Source organism: Bombina bombina, chromosome 4 (assembly GCF_027579735.1).
Source record: "Bombina bombina isolate aBomBom1 chromosome 4, aBomBom1.pri, whole genome shotgun sequence".
Taxonomy (NCBI): Eukaryota; Metazoa; Chordata; class Amphibia; order Anura; family Bombinatoridae; genus Bombina; species Bombina bombina.
In genome coordinates, this window is record NC_069502.1 from 558,562,607 (window position 1) to 558,580,342 (window position 17,736).

A 17,736-nucleotide genomic window follows, 5' to 3' on the forward strand; every position below is an offset into this window, starting at 1 on the left:
TCTAAATCTAAATTGCTTAACATACCTTTCAAAGGGCAGACATTATTCGGGCCCGGTTTGAAAGAAATTATCGCTGACATTTCTGGAGGTAAGGGTCATGCCCTGCCTCAAGACAGAGCCAAACCAAGGACTCGACAGTCTAATTTTCGTGCCTTTCGTAACTTCAAGGCAGGAGCAGCATCAACTTCCTCAGCTACAAAGCAGGAAGGAACTGTTGCTCGCTACAGACAGGGCTGGAAACCTAACCAGTCCTGGAACAAGGGCAAGCAGGCCAGAAAACCTGCTGCTGCCCCTAAGACAGCATGAAGTGAGGGCCCCCGATCCGGAAACAGATCTAGTGGGGGGCAGACTTTCTCTCTTCGCCCAGGCTTGGGCAAGAGATGTCCAGGATCCCTGGGCGTTACAGATCATATCTCAGGGATATCTTCTGGACTTCAAAGCTTCTCCTCCAAAAGGGAGATTTCATCTTTCAAGGCTGTCAGCAAACCAGTTAAAGAGAGAAGCGTTTCTACGCTGTGTACAAGACCTTTTATTAATGGGAGTGATCCATCCAGTTCCGCGGTCGGAACACGGACAAGGGTTTTACTCAAATCTGTTTGTGGTTCCCAAAAAAAAGGGAACCTTCAGACCAATTTTGGACTTAAAGATCCTAAACAAATTCCTAAGAGTTCCTTCGTTCAAAATGGAAACTATTCGGACAATCTTACCTATGATCCAAAGGGGCCAATACATGACCACAGTGGATTTAAAGGATGCCTACCTTCACATACCGATTCACAAGGATCATTATCGGTACCTAAGGTTTGCCTTCCTAAACAGGCATTACCAATTTGTAGCTCTTCCCTTCGGGTTAGCCACGGCTCCAAGAATCTTTACAAAGGTTCTGGGCTCTCTTCTGGCGGTACTAAGACTGCGAGGAATTTCGGTAGCTCCGTACCTAGACGACATTCTGATACAAGCGTCAAGTTTCCAGACTGCCAAGTCTCATACAGAGTTGGTTCTGGCATTTCTAAGGTTGCATGGGTGGAAGGTGAACGTAGAAAGAGTTCTCTATTGCCACTCACAAGAGTTCCCTTCTTGGGGACTCTTATAGATTCTGTAGAAATGAAAATTTACCTGACAGAGGACAGGTTAACAAAACTTCTAAATACTTGCCGTGTCCTTCATTCCATTCAACACCCGTCAGTGGCTCAATGCATGGAGGTAATCGGCTTAATGGTAGCGGCAATGGACATAGTACCTTTTGCACGCCTGCATCTCAGACCACTACAATTGTGCATGCTAAGTCAGTGGAATGGGGATTACTCAGATTTGTCCCCTATGCTGAATCTAGATCAAGAGACCAGAGATTCTCTTCTATGGTGGCTTTCTCGGCCACATCTGTCCAGGGGAATGCCCTTCAGCAGACCAGACTGGACGATTGTAACAGACGCCAGCCTACTAGGTTGGGGCGCTGTCTGGAATTCCCTGAAGGCTCAGGGATCATGGACTCAGGAGGAGAGTCTCCTTCCAATAAACATTCTGGAATTAAGAGCAATTCTCTTCTGGCCTGGCCTCAGCTAGCAACTCTGAGGTTCATCAGGTTTCAGTCGGACAACATCACGACTGTGGCTTACATCAATCACCAGGGAGGGACAAGGAGTTCCCTGGCGATGATGGAAGTCTCAAAGATAATTCGCTGGGCAGAGTCTCACTCTTGCCACCTGTCAACGATCCACATCCCAGGCGTGGAGAACTGGGAGGCGGATTTCCTAAGTCGCCAGACTTTTCATCCGGTGGAGTGGGAACTTCACCCGGAGGTATTTGCACAACTGCTTCGGCGTTGGGGCAAACCAGATCTGGATCTCATGGCGTCTCGCCAGAACGCCAAGCTTCCTTGTTACGGATCGAGGTCCAGGGACCCGGGAGCGGTTCTGATAGATGCTCTGACAGCACCTTGGGTCTTCAACATGGCTTATGTGTTTCCACCCTTCCCGATACTTCCTCGACTGATTGCCAGGATCAAACAGGAGAGAGCATCGATGATTCTAATAGCGCCTGCGTGGCCACGCAGGACCTGGTATGCAGATCTAGTGGACATGTCGTCCTGTCCACCATGGTCTCTGCCTCTGAGACAGGACCTTCTGGTTCAGGGTCCATTCAAACATCCAAATCTAATTTCTCTGAGGCTGACTGCATGGAGATTGAACGCTTGATTCTATCAAAGCGTGGATTCTCGGAGTCAGTGATTGATACCTTAATACAGGCTAGGAAACCTGTTACCAGGAGAATTTACCATAAAATATGGCGTAAATACTTACATTGGTGCGAATCCAAGAGTTACTCATGGAGTAAGGTTAGGATTCCTAGGATATTGTCTTTTCTACAAGAAGGCTTAGAAAAGGGTTTATCTGCTAGTTCGTTAAAGGGACAGATCTCAGCTCTGTCCATTCTTTTACACAAGCGTCTGTCAGAAGTTCCAGACGTTCAAGCTTTTTGTCAGGCTTTGGCCAGGATTAAGCCTGTGTTTAAATCTGTTGCTCCGCCATGGAGTTTAAACTTAGTTCTTAACGTTTTACAGGGTGTTCCGTTTGAACCCCTTCATTCCATTGATATCAAGCTGTTATCTTGGAAAGTTATGTTTCTAATGGCTATTTCCTCGGCTCGAAGAGTCTCTGAGTTATCGGCCTTACATTGTGATTCTCCTTATCTGATTTTTCATTCAGACAAGGTAGTTCTGCGTACTAAACCTGGGTTCTTACCTAAGGTAGTCACTAACAAGAATATCAATCAAGAGATTGTTGTTCCTTCATTGTGCCCTAATCCTTCCTCAAAGAAGGAACAACTTCTGCACAATCTGGACGTCGTCCGTGCCCTGAAATTCTATTTACAGGCAACTAAAGATTTTCGACAAACCTCTTCCCTGTTTGTCATTTATTCTGGACAGAGGAGAGGTCAAAAGGCTTCGGCTACCTCTCTCTCCTTCTGGCTTCGTAGCATAATACGTTTAGCCTATGAGACTGCTGGACAGCAGCCTCCTGAAAGAATTACAGCTCATTCTACCAGAGCTGTGGCTTCCACTTGGGCCTTTAAAAATGAGGCCTCTGTTGAACAGATTTGCAAGGCTGCAACTTGGTCTTCACTTCACACCTTTTCAAAATTTTACAAATTTGACACTTTTGCTTCTTCGGAGGCTGTTTTTGGGAGAAAGGTTCTTCAGGCAGTGGTTCCTTCCGTGTAAAGGTCCTGCCTGTCCCTCCCGTCATCCGTGTACTTTTAGCTTTGGTATTGGTATCCCATAAGTAATGGATGACCCGTGGACTGACTACACTTAACAAGAGAAAACATAATTTATGCTTACCTGATAAATTCCTTTCTCCTGTAGTGTAGTCAGTCCACGGCCCGCCCTGTTTTTTACGGCAGGTCTAAATTTTAAATTAAACTCCAGTCACCACTGCACCCTATAGTTTCTCCTTTCTCGTTTGGTTTCGGTCGAATGACTGGGTATGACGTAGAGGGGAGGAGCTATATAGCAGCTCTGCTTGGGTGATCCTCTTGCACTTCCTGTTAGGGAGGAGATATAATCCCATAAGTAATGGATGACCCGTGGACTGACTACACTACAGGAGAAAGGAATTTATCAGGTAAGCATAAATTATGTTTTTTGCTTTCTGTCGACTGCTTTGTTTATTAACCACTGTGCAACCATGACAGCTGTTTTCTGTGTTTGTTAATTTATTCCCTATTGGATACAAGGGATCATTTACTTATAAAACACTTTTATGTTGCATATTTTGGACTTTACTTTACCGCAATTGGGACACACTTATATCTTCAATTTAAGGCCTTTTGAGAGCTCTGAAGATTTTACATCATCTCCTTCCTCAAGGGTACCCTTGGAGCAGTTTATACACTGCTATTATTACCACCGTTATGGACATTATCATATATTTTTGATTGCTATAGTGGCTTTTCTTTTTATTAGGATTATTTAGATTTTGTTGTGTTTTATTTAATTTGTTATTAAATATATTATTTTCTTGCAACAAGGGGTGATTTCTCTCTGATTTAATATTTCAGTATTTATGGTTTTGTGCCAGTAAGGGTGGACTATATGGGACAGAGGTGACGGGGACATACTGCACCCTGCACTTCTGCTTCATAAATTCTTTTTCAGATATATATATATATATATATAATATTCTGGAACTGAGGGCAATATTCAACGCTCTTCAAGCGTGGCCTCAGCTGGCCTCGGCCAAATTCATAAGATTTCAGTCGGACAATATCACAACACTAGCATATATCAATCATCAAGGGGGAACAAAGAGTTCTCTAGCAATGATGGAAGTTTCCAAGATAATTCGATGGGCAGAGAATCACTTGTGCCATCTATCAGCAATCTATATCCCAGGAGTAGAGAACTGGGAAGTGGATTTTCTAAGTCGTCAGACTTTTCATTCGGGGGAGTGGGAGCTCCATCCGGAGGTGTTTGCAGCATTGATTCGTCAATGGGGCACACCGGAATTGGATCTGATGGCATGTCGTCAGAATGCCAAACTTCCTTGTTATGGGTCCAGGTCAAGGGATCCCCAAGCAGTACTGATAGATGCTCTAGCAGTACCCTGGTCGTTCAACCTGGCTTATGTGTTTCCTCCCTTTCCTCTCCTGCCTCATCTGATTGCCAGAATCAAGCAGGAGAGGGCTTCGGTAATCTTGATAGCGCCTGCGTGGCCACGCAGGACTTGGTATGCAGATCTGGTGGAAATGTCATCTCTGCCACCATGGAAGCTGCCACTGAGACAGGACCTTCTCATTCAAGGTCCGTTCCAACATCTAAATCTAAATTCTCTGCAGCTGACTGCATGGAAATTGAACGCTTGATTTTATCTAAGCGGGGATTCTCTGAGTTTGTCATTGATACCTTGATTCAGGCTCAGAAGCCTGTCACTAGGAAAATTTACCGTAAGATATGGCATAAATATCTTAGGGTTAAGATTCCTAGGATTTTGTCCTTTCTCCAAGAAGAATTGGAGAAGGGATTATCGGCTAGTTCCTTAAAGGGACAAATTTCTGCTTTGTCAATTTTCTACACAAGCGTCTGGCGGATGTCTTTTTGTCAGGCTTTAGTCAGAATCAAGCCTGTGTTTAAACCTGTTGCTCCGCCATGGAGTTTGAATTTAGTTCTAAATGTTCTTCAAGGGGTTCCGTTTGAACCCATGCATTCCATAGATATTAAGCTTTTATCTTGGAAAGTTTTGTTTTTAGTTTCTATCTCTTCTGCTCGAAGAGTTTCTGAGCTTTCTGCATTGCAATGCGACTCGCCTTATTTTATATTCCATTCTGATAAGGTGGTTTTGCGTACTAAACCTGGATTCCTACCTAAGGTTGTTTCAAATAAGAATATTAATCAGGAAATTGTTGTTCCTTTATGTCCTAATCCTTCTTCTAAGAAGGAGCGTCTGTTACATAACTTGGACGTGGTTCGTGCCTTGAAGTTTTACTTACAAGCGACCAAGGATTTCCGTCAAACATCTTCTCTCTTTGTTGTTCATTCTGGAAAGCGTAGGGGTCAAAAAGCTACGGCTACCTCTTTCTTTTTGGCTGAAAAGCATCATCCGTTTGGCATACGAGACAGCAGCCTCCTGAAAAAATTACAGCTCATTTTACTAGAGCGGTGGCTTCCACATGGGCTTTTAAAAATGATGCTTCTGTTGAACAGATTTGTAAGGCTGCGAATTGGTCCTCCCTTCATACCTTTTCCAAATTTTACAAATTTGATACTTTTGCTTCTTCTGAGTCTATTTTTGGGAGAAAAGTTCTTCAAGCAGTGGTGCCTTCCGTTTAGGTATCTGTCTTGTCCCTCCCGTTCATCCGTGTCCTGTTGCTTTGGTATTGTATCCCACAAGTAAGGATGAATCCGTGGACTTGTCGTATCTAATAGAAGAAAAGGAAATTTCTGCTTACCTGATTGATTTCTTCTACGATACGACAAGTCCATGGCCCTCCCTGTCATTTTAGACAGATTATATTTTTGTTTTCAAACTTGTCACCTCTGCACCTTTTTAGTTTCTCCTTTTTCTTCCTATTCCTTCGGTCGAATGACTGGGGGGTGGAGTTCAGGGAGGAGCTATATAGACAGCTCTGCTGTGGTGCTCTTTGCCACTTCCTGTTAGCAGGAGGATAATATCCCACAAGTAAGTATGGTATCCGTGGACTCGTCATATCGTAGAAGAAATCAATTTATCAGGTAAGCATAAATTTCCTTTTTGTAGTGAGTCCACGAGCCCACAAATGAGGTTTCTTTTCTGGGGACGGCAGTCCTAGTTTGCATCTCTGTACCCTATTATCTTTCTTTCTTCTTTCTATCCTTGGCTATAAGCAATACTGCAAGGTAAGGGGAAGTAGGATGGATACTTGACTCTGGTATAGGGTGTTTCTGCTGCCTTCTGGTGGCCAGGTGATATAATCCCAAGAGTAAGGATCGTGGACTCACTACCATGAAAGAAATTAATTCATCAGGTAAAAATACATTTTATTTCTGTAATTTATGGGGGTTTAGCTTAGAGGTGGGAGGGTTAGGTAGTTAAGTAGTGTAGGGGTAGTTTGCGTTTGGGGGTTGTTAGTTATAGAGGTTAATAGGTTAGGGGGCTTTTTGCTTTGGGGGTTGTGATAATATAATGTTTAAAAGGTTAAGGGCTTATTGCGTTGTGGGGGGTTGTGATGGTCCAGGAGTTAATAGGTTAGGGGGTTTATTGCATTCAGGGTTTGTGGTGGTAAATGGGTTAATAGGTTAAAGGGTTTTTTGTGGCGGTGTAGGGGTTAATAGGTTAGGGGTGGTTAGGTCCTTAGGTTATTGCAAATTAGGGATTGATATTGTAGGTTGCACTGGGGGTGAGGGCTAATAGTTTTAGTATTGAATTTTTATCAAATGTTAAAATATGCATTGTCATGTATAATGCATAATATTTTAAGTATTGTATCAAATTTTAAAATGTAGTTATTTTTGATTGTTTTATTATTTGAAACATAAATATATCTTTTAAATTTTATGTTTAAAATAATAAAAAGAACAATCATAAATAACTTAAATTTGATACAATACTTTAAAATAATATGCATTATACATAATGCATATCATTTTAACATTGGATATAAATGTAGTGACATATCTCCTAAAGTTATAATAGGGAGTTTTTTGTTTTTTGTATACTTTTAGTCCGGTAGATTGCAGACATTACTTAGGTAAAGGCTTTCTCTGGGAGTTAGCCAGGTGTTCCAGGGGGAGTATGGGGGCGATATGACCTAGGTATAGTCGTTATTAGGGAGTTAGCTGGGCATTTCAGGGTGAGTAACCTGTACTTTGATACATCGCTAGCAGTGCGGCCATGTTTGTTGCTGCACCTTTTCAGTGGTGAGACTTTACAGTGTCCCTTTCATCACAGGGTTATAAAGTCTACATTGGAACAACGTTCCAATGTAGACAAATTAAAATGAGATTTCAATTATGGGATCAGGTCTGGGGGGCGTCCCTATGATGCTAGGAATGCCCTCCAGACTGCAATCAAATCCAGGAAGCACAGTTGGCTTCAGGACAGCCGTTGGCTATGACGTATTCTGTCATAACGGCTTTAAATCCCAGCGCCGTTTTGACGGAATAAAACGGCGGCAAAAGGTTAAATGGTAATGGGTTTTTTAATATTCCATGGCTGCATTTACCCTTTGTTTCCATCTTAATGGGAGGAGAGTCAACTGCTTCATTACTTGTGGGAATTAAGAACCTGGTCACCAGGAGGAGGCAAAGACACCCCAGCCAAAGGCTTAAATACCTCCCCCACTCCCCTCATCCCCCATTCATTCTTTGCCTTTCGTCACAGGAGGTTGGCAGAGAAGTCAGAAGATTCGGAGTAGTCTCTTATGGAGGGTAGTACTCTTCGCAATGGGACTGGAGTTTTAAGTAGTCCTGTCAGCCTCTCAGTGAGAGCTTGGGTGAATGTTAGAGACCGGAGATGCAGTGAGAGTCTTTCTGCGAACCCATCCTGACTCAGTTTAACAGCTCCATTAGCAATCAGCGTTGACGAGTTTCGCTGCCTGCTTTTCTTCTCTCGTCCATGCCAGGAGCAATGCTACTACCCTGTCACACTTGAAGGGAGGTGTTCCTGTTCCACTGCATTGATTCTGGTAAGATTGTACGCATGAAAACAGGTTCACAGTGTGGCTCCTTTTTATCTTTATAGAATCTAAGGTAATACCCTCTGAAGGGGGCTGTTGAACAGGAGGGATATTATGCATAATATTGTTTGTGTTTACTACTGCACTTGTGGTAGATGAGGCTCTGTCAGTGTGGAACACAGTTCATAGAGAGAAATTGAAGCCAGGTTTTTTGGCATGTCCTCTCAAGTGCAGGGGCGGTCCTGCATGGCACGCCATGTGACCAGGTGTGGCCTCTACAACTTCCTTTCTCGACCTGCGTTCGGAGGAGACGAAAGCTGTTTCTTGTAGTCAGTGTCATAGGAGGTGGTGAGTGCCCTGGCAATTGGAATATAAAGGTGCCATTTATTTTTTGATCAAGTCCGTAATAAAGGCACAAGCTATGTTAGAGGATACTCTTTATCTAAACCCATTAACTGTGTATATTGTGAGGAGGTTCCTGTCGAACCGCCGACGCAACTCTGTTCCACATGCTTTGACAATATTGCTATTTCCAAAAAGAATAAAGTATTTAGTACGACTGAGCTGTCCCCCCCCGTGAGGTGCGTTCCCTGCAATCTTCTCCGATTCCACAAGCAGTTCCCCAGGACACTACTAATCCTCCTGCGGGAGGGGCCCTTTGGCCTCCAGACTTCGCTGATGAATTACAGATGGCGGTTTCTGCGGCCATTAATGCAATTCCTTGCCCTAAGCGCAAGCGGAAGGTACAGCACTGCTATCCGTCTCAGGGGTCTTCGACACCGCTGGATGTCTCGGACAGATTATCAGCTGAGGACAACTCCGACTTATCGGAGGATGACGCTTCTGGGGCGGAATCGGCTACTTCAGGCCTCTGTACATAGAGGAGCCTGATTTTAAGTTTAAGATGGAGCATTTGCGCTATCTGCTAAAAGAGGTGCTTGGTAAGTTGGAGGTTCTGGAACCAAAACTGGTGGATGGTCTTATCTCCACGCTCACTAAGAACGACTATTCCGCTAGAGAATAGCTCCTCTTTCAAGGAACCCATGGATAAAAAGATGGAGTCCATGTTGCGGAAGATGTTCCAACTCACAGGGTTAATTTTTCAGTCGGCGGTGGCAGTCACCGTGGTGGCGGGTGCGGCTACCAACTGGTGTGACGCACTAGCAGTGATGGTCGAGGTGGAGACTCCTCTCGATGAAATTCTAGACCGAATTAAGGCCTTAAAGGTGACACATTCGTTGATTTATGATGCTAAAATGCAGACTATTCACCTGAATGCTGAGACATCTGGATTTTCTGTTGTAGCCTGCAGGGCTCTGTGGCTTAAGTTGTGGTCTGCTGAGATGTCTTCTAAGTCTTGTTTGCTTTCCCTCCCATTCAAGGGGAAAGTTTTGCTTGGCCCGGGCCTGGATTCTATCATCTCTACAGTCACGGGTGGCAAGGGTGCCTTCTTGCCTCAGGATAAGAAGGCTAAACCAAAGGGATCTACTTTTCATCCCTTTTATGCGGACAAGTCTCAGCGTCAGCAGCCTGCCACAAAGTCAGAGCAATCCAAGGGATCTTGGAAGCCAGCTAACTCTTGGAACAAGTCCAAGCAGAACAAGAAGCCTGCTGAATCAAATTCGGCATGAAGGGGCGTCCCCCGGTCCGTCATCGGATCATGTAGGGGGCAGACTATCTCTATTTGCGGAGGCCTTGAGAAGAGACGTTATAGACCCTTGGGTTCTGGAGGTCATATCCCAGGGTTACAGGATAGGCTTCAAGTCTTATCCGCCCAGAGGCAGATTCCTCCTGTCAAACATATCCTTAAGACCAGAAAAGAAGACGCCTTCCTGGGGTGTGTGAAGGATCTCTCATCTCTTGGGGTAATCGTCCCAGTTCCTTTGACAGAAAGGGGTCTTGGGATATTCAAACTTTTTCAGGGTCCCCAAGAAGGGCACGTTTCATCCAATTATGGACCTAAAAGCCCTAAACAAGTTCTTGTCGGTTCCATCGTTCAAGATGGCGACAATCGGGTCGATTTATTTTTATTTTTTTCCCCTGGTGCAAGAGGGACAACTGATGACTATAGACCTGAAGGACGCCTACCTTCACGTTTCAATCCACAGGGATCACTTCAGGTTTCTAAGATTCGCCTTCCTGGACCAGCACTTCCAGTTTGTGGCCCTTCAGTTTGGTCTGGCGACTGCCCCAAGAGTCTTCACAAAGGTTCTGGGAGCTCTACTCGCAGTAGCAAGAGCCAGAGGAATTACAGTGGCACCTTATCTGAACGATATCCTGGTCCCCAGGCGGAACTAATAGATGCCTTGGCGGTACCCTGGTACTTCAACCTAATTTACATTTCATGTAATTAGCAAGAGTCCATGAGCTAGTGATGTATGGGATATACATTCCTACCAGGAGGGGCAAAGTTTCCCAAACCTCAAAATGCCTATAAATACACCCCTCACCACACCCACAATTCAGTTTTACAAACTTTGCCTCCAATGGAGGTGGTGAAGTAAGTTTGTGCTAGATTCTACGTTGATATGCGCTCCGCAGCAAGTTGGAGCCCGGTTTTCCTCTCAGCGTGCAGTGAATGTCAGAGGGATGTGAGGAGAGTATTGCCTATTTGAATGCAGTGATCTCCTTCTACGGGGTCTATTTCATAGGTTCTCTGTTATCGGTCGTAGAGATTCATCTCTTACCTCCCTTTTCAGATCGACGATATACTCTTATATATACCATTACCTCTGCTGATTCTCGTTTCAGTACTGGTTTGGCTTTCTACAAACATGTAGATGAGTGTCCTGGGGTAAGTAAATCTTATTTTCTGTGACACTCTAAGCTATGGTTGGGCACTTTGTTTATAAAGTTCTAAATATATGTATTCAAACATTTATTTGCCTTGACTCAGAATGTTCAACATTCCTTATTTTTCAGACAGTCAGTTTCATATTTGGGATAATGCATTTGAATTAATCATTTTTTTCTTACCTTCAAAAATTTGACTCTTTTTTTTCCCTGTGGGCTGTTAGGCTCGCGGGGGCTGAAAATGCTTCATTTTATTGCGTCATTCTTGGCGCGGACTTTTTTGGCGCAAAAAATTCTTTTCCGTTTCCGGCGTCATACGTGTCGCCGGAAGTTGCGTCATTTTTTGACGTTATTTTGCGCCAAAAATGTCGGCGTTCCGGATGTGGCGTCATTTTTGGCGCCAAAAGCATTTAGGCGCCAAATAATGTGGGCGTCTGATTTGGCGCTAAAAAATATGGGCGTCTCTTTTGTCTCCACATTATTTCAGTCTCATTTTTTCATTGCTTCTGGTTGTTAGAAGCTTGTTCTTTGGCATTTTTTCCCATTCCTGAAACTGTCATTTAAGGAATTTGATCAATTTTGCTTTATATGTTGTTTTTTCTCTTACATATTGCAAGATGTCTCACGTTGCATCTGAGTCAGAAGATACTACAGGAAAATCGCTGTCTAGTGCTCGATCTACCAAAGCTAAGTGTATCTGCTGTAAACTTTTGGTAGCTATTCCTCCGGCTGTTGTTTGTATTAATTGTCATGACAAACTTGTTAATGCAGATAATATTTCCTTTAGTAAAGTACCATTGCCTGTTGCAGTTCCTTCAACATCTAAGGTGCAGAATGTTCCTGATAACATAAGAGATTTTGTTTCTGAATCCATAAAGAAGGCTGTCTGTTATTTCTCCTTCTAGTAAACGTAAAAAATCTTTTAAAACTTCTCTCCCTACAGATGAATTTTTAAATGAACATCATCATTCTGATTCTAATGACTCTTCTGGTTCAGAGGATTCTGTCTCAGAGATTGATGCTGATAAATCTTTATATTTATTTAAAATGGAATTTATTCGTTCTTTACTTAAAGAAGTACTAATTGCTTTAGAAATAGAGGATTCTGGTCCTCTTGATACTAATTCTAAATGTTTAGATAAGGTATTTAAATCTCCTGTGGTTTTTCCAGAAGTTTTTCCTGTTCCTAATGCTATTTCTGCAGTAATTTCCAAAGAATGGGATAAATTGGGTAATTCATTTACTCCTTCTAAACGTTTTAAGCAATTATATCCTGTGCCGTCTGACAGATTAGAATTTTGGGACAAAATCCCTAAAGTTGATGGGGCTATTTCTACCCTTGCTAAACGTACTACTATTCCTACGTCAGATGGTACTTCGTTTAAGGATCCTTTAGATAGGAAAATTGAATCCTTTCTAAGAAAAGCTTATCTGTGTTCAGGTAATCTTCTTAGACCTGCTATATCATTGGCTGATGTTGCTGCAGCTTCAACTTTTTGGTTGGAAACTTTAGCGCAACAAGTAACAGATCATGATTCTCATGATATTATTCTTCTTCTTCAGCATGCTAATAATTTTATCTGTGATGCCATTTTTGATATTATCAGAGTTGATGTCAGGTTTATGTCTCTAGCTATTTTAGCTAGAAGAGCTTTATGGCTTAAGACTTGGAATGCTGATATGGCTTCTAAATCAACTCTACTTTCCATTTCTTTCCAGGGTAACAAATTATTTGGTTCTCAGTTGGATTCTATTATCTCAACTGTTACTGGTGGGAAAGGAACTTTTTTACCACAGGATAAAAAATCTAAGGGTAAAAACAGGGCTAATAATCGTTTTCGTTCCTTTCGTTTCAACAAAGAACAAAAGCCTAATCCTTCATCCTCAGGAGCAGTTTCAGTTTGGAAACCATCTCCGGTCTGGAATAAATCCAAGCCTGCTAGAAAGGCAAAGCCTGCTTCTAAGTCCACATGAAGGTGCGGCCCTCATTCCAGCTCAGCTGGTAGGGGGCAGGTTACGTTTTTTCAAAGAAATTTGGATCAATTCTGTTCACAATCTTTGGATTCAGAACATTGTTTCAGAAGGGTACAGAATTGGTTTCAAGATGAGACCTCCTGCAAAGAGATTTTTTCTTTCCCGTGTCCCAGTAAATCCAGTGAAAGCTCAAGCATTTCTGAATTGTGTTTCAGATCTAGAGTTGGCTGGAGTAATTATGCCAGTTCCAGTTCCGGAACAGGGGATGGGGTTTTATTCAAATCTCTTCATTGTACCAAAGAAGGAGAATTCCTTCAGACCAGTTCTGGATCTAAACATATTGAATCGTTATGTAAGGATACCAACGTTCAAGATGGTAACTGTAAGGACTATCTTGCCTTTTGTTCAGCAAGGGCATTATATGTCCACAATAGATTTACAGGATGCATATCTGCATATTCCGATTCATCCAGATCATTATCAGTTCCTGAGATTCTCTTTTCTGGACAAGCATTACCAGTTTGTGGCTCTGCCGTTTGGCCTAGCTACAGCTCCAAGAATTTTTACAAAGGTTCTCGGTGCCCTTCTGTCTGTAATCAGAGAACAGGGTATTGTGGTATTTCCTTATTTGGACGATATCTTGGTACTTGCTCAGTCTTTACATTTAGCAGAATTTCATACTAATCGACTTGTGTTGTTTCTTCAAGATCATGGTTGGAGGATCAATTTACCAAAAAGTTCATTGATTCCTCAGACAAGGGTAACTTTTCTGGGTTTCCAGATAGATTCAGTGTCCATGACTCTGTCTTTAACAGACAAGAGACGTCTAAAATTGATTTCAGCTTGTCGAAACCTTCAGTCACAATCATTCCCTTCGGTAGCCTTATGCATGGAAATTCTAGGTCTTATGACTGCTGCATCGGACGCGATCCCCTTTGCTCGTTTTCACATGCGACCTCTTCAGCTCTGTATGCTGAATCAATGGTGCAAGGATTACACAAAGATATCTCAATTAATATCTTTAAAACAGATTGTACGACACTCTCTAACGTGGTGGACAGATCACCATCATTTAGTTCAGGGGGCTTCTTTTGTTCTTCCGACCTGGACTGTAATCTCAACAGATGCAAGTCTTACAGGTTGGGGAGCTGTTTGGGGGTCTCTGACGGCACAAGGAGTTTGGGAATCTCAGGAGGTGAGATTACCGATCAATATTTTGGAACTCCGTGCAATTTTCAGAGCTCTTCAGTTTTGGCCTCTTCTGAAGAGAGAATCGTTCATTTGTTTTCAGACAGACAATGTCACAACTGTGGCATACATCAATCATCAAGGAGGGACTCACAGTCCTCTGGCTATGAAAGAAGTATCTCGAATTTTGGTTTGGGCGGAATCCAGCTCCTGTCTAATCTCTGCGGTTCATATCCCAGGTATAGACAATTGGGAAGCGGATTATCTCAGTCGCCAAACGTTGCATCCGGGCGAATGGTCTCTTCACCCAGAGGTATTTCTTCAGATTGTTCAAATGTGGGAACTTCCAGAAATAGATCTGATGGCGTCTCATCTAAACAAGAAACTTCCCAGGTATCTGTCCAGATCCCGGGATCCTCAGGCGGAGGCAGTGGATGCATTATCACTTCCTTGGAAGTATCATCCTGCTTATATCTTTCCGCCTCTAGTTCTTCTTCCAAGAGTAATCTCCAAGATTCTGAAGGAATGCTCGTTTGTTCTGCTGGTAGCTCCGGCATGGCCTCACAGGTTTTGGTATGCGGATCTTGTCCGGATGGCCTCTTGCCAACCGTGGACTCTTCCGTTAAGACCAGACCTTCTGTCACAAGGTCCTTTTTTCCATCAGGATCTGAAATCCTTAAATTTAAAGGTATGGAGATTGAACGCTTGATTCTTGGTCAAAGAGGTTTCTCTGACTCTGTGATTAATACTATGTTACAGGCTCGTAAATCTGTATCTAGAGAGATATATTATAGAGTCTGGAAGACTTATATTTCTTGGTGTCTTTCTCATCATTTTTCTTGGCATTCTTTTAGAATACCGAGTATTTTACAGTTTCTTCAGGATCGTTTAGATAAGGGTTTGTCCGCAAGTTCCTTGAAAGGTCAAATCTCTGCTCTTTCTGTTCTTTTTCACAGAAAGATTGCTATTCTTCCTGATATTCATTGTTTTGTACAAGCTTTGGTTCGTATAAAACCTGTCATTAAGTCAATTTCTCCTCCTTGGAGTTTGAATTTGGTTCTGGGAGCTCTTCAAGCTCCTCCGTTTGAACCTATGCATTCATTGGACATTAAATTACTTTCTTGGAAAGTTTTGTTCCTTTTGGCCATCTCTTCTGCCAGAAGAGTTTCTGAATTATCTGCTCTTTCTTGTGAGTCTCCTTTTCTGATTTTTCATCAGGATAAGGCGGTGTTGCGAACTTCTTTTGAATTTTTACCTAAAGTTGTGAATTCCAACAACATTAGTAGAGAAATTGTGGTTCCTTCATTATGTCCTAATCCTAAGAATTCTAAGGAGAAATCGTTGCATTCTTTGGATGTTGTTAGAGCTTTGAAATATTATGTTGAAGCTACTAAGTCTTTCCGTAAGACTTCTAGTCTATTTGTTATTTTTTCCGGTGCTAGAAAAGGCCAGAAAGCTTCTGCCATTTCTTTGGCATCTTGGTTGAAATCTTTAATTCATCTTGCCTATGTTGAGTCGGGTAAAACTCCGCCTCAGAGGATTACAGCTCATTCTACTAGGTCAGTTTCTACTTCCTGGGCGTTTAGGAATGAAGCTTCGGTTGATCAGATTTGCAAAGCAGCAACTTGGTCCTCTTTGCATACTTTTACTAAATTCTACCATTTTGATGTATTCTTCTTCTGAAGCAGTTTTTGGTAGAAAAGTACTTCAGGCAGCGGTTTCAGTTTGAATCTTCTGCTTATGTTTTTCATTAAACTTTATTTTGGGTGTGGATTATTTTCAGCAGGAATTGGCTGTCTTTATTTTATCCCTCCCTCTCTAGTGACTCTTGTGTGGAAAGATCCACATCTTGGGTAATCATTATCCCATACGTCACTAGCTCATGGACTCTCGCTAATTACATGAAAGAAAACATAATTTATGTAAGAACTTACCTGATAAATTCATTTCTTTCATATTAGCAAGAGTCCATGAGGCCCGCCCTTTTTTTGTGGTGGTTATGATTTTGTATAAAGCACAATTATTCCAATTCCTTATTTTATATGCTTTCGCACTTTTTTTATCACCCCACTTCTTGGCTATTCGTTAAACTGAATTGTGGGTGTGGTGAGGGGTGTATTTATAGGCATTTTGAGGTTTGGGAAACTTTGCCCCTCCTGGTAGGAATGTATATCCCATACGTCACTAGCTCATGGACTCTTGCTAATATGAAAGAAATGAATTTATCAGGTAAGTTCTTACATAAATTCTGTTATTTCCACTGTTACCTCTTCTACCTCAGGTAGTAGCCCGCATCAAGCAGGAGCAAGCTTCAGCTATTCTGATTGCTCAGTCGTGGCCGCGGAAGATTTGGTTTGCAGATCTGGTTGCAATGTCGTCATCTCCGCCGTGGAAGTTATCTTGTCGCAGGGATCTGCTAGTTCAAGGTCCTTTTCTACATCAAAATCTCGATTCTCTAATGCTGACTGCGTGGAGATTGAACGACTAGTCTTAGCCAAGAGGATTTTCGGAAAAGGTGATTGACACACTCGTTCAGGACAGGAAGCTGGTCACTCGACGCATCTTGTCCTGGTGTGAGGAACGAGGATACCTATGGCACAAGGTCAGGGTATCCAGCATTTTGGCCTTTCTCCAGGATGGTCTGGATAAGGGTCTTGCCGCCAGTTCCCTGAGGGGACAGATCTCTGCTTTATCTGTACTGTTGCATAAGAAGCTTACGGAGCTTCCTGACATTCAGTCCTTTGTTCAGGCGCTCGTTAGGATCAGGCCTGTCTTCAGGAACCCAGCTCCTCCTTGGAGCTTAAACTTGGTTCTTAAGGTTTTGCAGAGGGCTCCGTTTAAGCCTATGCATGCTCTTGACATTAAGGTTCTTTCATGGAAAGTCCTATTATAATTGGCTATTGCATCGGCACGCAGAGTCTGAGTTGGCGGCCTTGCAATGTGAGCCTCTCTACTTGGTGTTTCATGCTGATAAGGCTGTTTGTACTGGATTGGGTTTCCTTCCCAAGGTAGTGTCGAGTCAGGACACAGAGGAACTACCATTTCCTGATTGATGTTACAACACTTCTTCGAAGGAGAGGTTACTTCATAATCTGGATGTGGTTCGGGCTTTGAAGGAGTTAAGGCAGACTTCGTCCTTATTTGCTGTGTATTCAGGGAAGCGCAGAGGGCATAGGGCCTCTGCTACCTCTTTCTTTTTGGTTGAGGAGTATGATCCATCTGGCATATGAGACAGCAGGACACAAGCCTCCTCCGAGGATTACGGCTCACTCGACCTAGAGCTGTGGCCTCTAATTGGGCCTTTAAGAATGAGGCAGATTTGTAAGGCGGCCACTTAGTCTTCCTTACATACTTTTGCAAAATTTTATAAATTAGACGTTTTTGCTTCTGCGGAAGCAGCTTTTGGGAAAAAGGTTCTGCAGGCTGTGGTGCCCTCAGTATAGGGTTCGCCTCCTTTTAGCCTACCGTTTTTTTCATTCAGTGTCCTCTAGAGCAGTGGTTGCCAACCGTGGTCCTCAAGGACCCCCAACAGTCCTGGTTTTCATTATAGCTAAACCAGTGCACAGGTGAAATAATCAGCTGATCTGTAACCAACCTGCTCTCATCCATCAGCTGATTATTTCACCTGTG

General features: G+C 42.9%; 1 protein-coding gene across 1 annotated transcript in view; it reads left to right on the top strand.

Annotated features, from left to right (window-relative positions):
* LOC128656551 (actin-3-like) overlaps positions 1-17,736 on the top strand; it is a 301,926-nt gene that overhangs the window by 229,535 nt on the left and 54,655 nt on the right. The window lies entirely within an intron of this gene.